This window comes from Nicotiana attenuata, chromosome 11 (genome assembly GCF_001879085.1).
Source record: "Nicotiana attenuata strain UT chromosome 11, NIATTr2, whole genome shotgun sequence".
Lineage (NCBI taxonomy): Eukaryota > Viridiplantae > Streptophyta > Magnoliopsida > Solanales > Solanaceae > Nicotiana > Nicotiana attenuata.
The window spans coordinates 34,623,805-34,627,160 of record NC_031999.1 but is presented as its reverse complement, the minus strand read 5'-3'; the positions used below and the strand labels follow the sequence as shown (position 1 = coordinate 34,627,160).

The window sequence follows — 3,356 nt, the reverse complement described above, 5'->3', positions numbered from 1 at the left end:
TCTAAGATTATTTTGTAAATATATTTTTAAAATTGAAAAAGAAAAGAGGAAAATTCTTTGAAAATAAATGATACTTTTACCAATTTAAATTTCTTTTCGTCAAATATATAGAAATTCTAGATAAGTAAGAATAACTAGCATAACAAAGTGGACGACATATTCGGCTCATTTTCTTATTAAGATCCCTAAACTTAAGGAAATGAAACTGAAATCAATCCATAAAGTTACCCATCATTGATCAAATGCTCATTCCCACAATTTAAAACTGTAGACCGATTTACAGTTTTACATCTCCCGACTTCTCTCTCATGAAAAAGTGGCTCTGTTTATTCAACTCTGCCACCATTAACGGTTTCACGAAAGATCTATAGGTTTGTCTTTCTTCTCTTTTTATTTAAAGTCGTTAATCTTCTATGTTTTTATGTTGATGTCTTGTCTTTGCCTATCTTTTTTCTCGGACAAACAAGGTCATGTCTTCACCAATATGAGGCTCTTCAAGTCAAACACGGGCGAGAGACAGAGCCAAGCAAGAAGAGATCCGTGGAAAACAAAAACAGAAACTATGCAGTCAAGAAAGATATTCAAGAATCAAAAGATTTTAACATAGAGTTGGTTAAAGCAAAAGCTGAGTTTTTTTTTCAATTGAGAAATGGTGAATGTATTAAGTATTAGTTGCAGTTTCTTGATGTTAGTTAGGGATTTGAGACTGAAATCTTTGTAATATACAGTGTAAATGTCATGTTTTCTACTCCTCTACTCATGTTTTTGTGTATATATTTTTTATCCTCATCTTTGTATTCCCATAATCCCAAATATTGTAACTAATCCTCTATAAGAAATAAAGATTCTGCATTTTTTAACAATTTGTTCGATAAACATTAAAATTTGCAAAAAATGTATTATATTCAATTATAGAATATTAATTATTATTTATAAATTCTAAATATTAAAATAATCCATTTATCTAAAAAAATGGCAAATAGTACCAAAACCTATATAATCATCGCCAAATACCTTTCAATCACAAATCGTTACAATTTCTAGACAAACAAATTTTACTTTAATTTTATACATTTAGGGACGAAAACGTTTTTGTGTACAAATGATAATCTTTTTCTTAAAATTTGCATATATTATGTGACAAAATCACATTTTCCAACTACAAATTAGAAACCACTTTAGAGACAATTAGAATCGTCACTAATCAAGATAAAAATTAGTGACAAATTTATTTCGTTGGTATTAAGAATTTATTTAGTGATGAAAGTTATTTTCTACTACCAAAAAGTTGAACTTTTTCTGACAAACAAGTTCGTCACTGATTCAATATATTTGGGGACGAAATAACAAATTTGTTTCTAATGTAACGTCATTTAGCGACGAACCACTAAATCGTCTTTGTAAACTTTTAGTGACCCATTTAGAGCTTTTCTTTTTCTAGAAGTTTCTTTTCAGAAGTAATCTTCACATTATGTTGTTGCAACCTCTCTCTAAGTCAATCCCTCTCCTCCCTCCCCAACACTTACATAATGCTCCTCAACACTCCCCATGTTAAACCACCAAATGAACAAAACAGCTGGGAAACACCATCTAGCAGCAACAACGTGAGAGGAGCTACTACCTCCAAAAATACCTCGATCAACAACCCTTCCTCTTCAACTTCAGCTCCAATAAACATGAATCAAAATATAGCCATACCTCCTCAAACCATAGAACCTGGACAACACCAACAAGGAAAACCCTCTTTCCTAAGCATCCTAAACACCAGCCCTACTAATAGTAACCCAACAAACAACATCTGCGTACAAAATGACATAACAATGGACCTACTATCCTCGGATGAAACGGAAAATCCTTATCTCGAAGACGAAGCGGATATCTTTATCCCCATAACCTCTGAAGATATGGAAAGATTATACAGGAATTGGGAAACAGCTCTTATAATAAAGGTCTTTGGGAAAAGAGTTGGATATCAATTCCTTCAACGTAAACTCCAAGCGATTTGGAAGCCAAGTGAAACCATTTCCCTTATCGACCTGGGATATGACTACTACCTTATTAAATTAACAAACAAGAAAACTGTAATAAAGCCCTTCATGAGGGACCTTGGTTCATAGGAAATCAATTCCTCTCCATAAGGAAATGGGAGCCTAGATTCGTAGCATCGGAAGCTTCACTAACATACTCGGCTATTTGGGTTAGACTACCTGAACTTCCTACGGAATTTTACGACTATGAAATCCTACAAAAAATAGGGAATAAGCTCGGAGAACTTATACGTATTGATGCATGTACCTCCTCAGCTCTTAGGGGAAAATATGCTAGATTATGCATCCTAGTTCCAATCGAAAAACCGCTAAAGACTCACATAATACTAGGCAAACACTATCAAAAAATAACATATGAAGGATTCAATGTCTTGTGTACCAATTGCGGACGCCTAGGACATAATCCAATATCATGCCCAAACAAAAAAATATTAACGGAAACCAAAAATGACAAACCCATATCCAGCAACTCCATGACTACACCATAAAACATTGAGTCCATCACCACCAAAATTGAAAACTGGACGATAGTATCCCACCACAAAAGAAAGAAAAACACGTCGAATCCCTACCCCTCCATGCAGTATAATACAAAGGAACAAAGCCAACATGAACACAGTGATCCTCAGCTGGAAATGAACGCAAGCAAGAAGAATGGCTTCTTACCCACTGGACAAAAGCCTCCATCCCCACTGGCTTCTTACCCACTGGACAAAAGCCTACACTATGGTAATAACCTTATGACCACAAGCTCCCTAGTACACCATAGACCTGCCACTACACCCACTACACAAAACATAGGACCCTCTATTAGTGATAAAGACCACCCCCAATACACGAACAATCCACTGGACAAAACCCCTCACCTCACTAACGATCACAAACCTGCCCTTCCTACCATATCTAGCAATAGGATTATACCATCAAAAGACAAAGAGGACACTGTCACGAAAATCACGGACAAGAAACTACAAACTCCAATTTCATCCTTAACCTATGAAGTCACTTCAACAAGGCTACAAACTTTAGGTCAAATGCTAGGCTCCTCCAACCTTAACACTAAAGAGAGCAACAGTTGCATACTTACAAAAAATAGCTTTTCTTCCTTAGATATTACACACCCCTCACATCAAGCCCCCTACCCAATGTCCTTGGATTCAAACCAAAGCAACACCTTTGACATAACCCCAGCCAAAATAATTAATGAGACAACCCCATTAAACTCTCCAGTGGTTTCTTCATTAAACCACAATGATAATTTAAACCCCATGCACACTCCCCCTCCTGCCATCAAAACAAACGACATCT

At 35.6% G+C, this 3,356-nt stretch overlaps 1 long non-coding RNA gene across 1 annotated transcript; it reads left to right on the top strand.

Annotated features, from left to right (window-relative positions):
- Positions 279–760, top strand: LOC109235030. The gene is made up of 2 exons (XR_002069296.1): positions 279–371; positions 468–760. It is a non-coding gene; the product is annotated as an uncharacterized LOC109235030 (long non-coding RNA).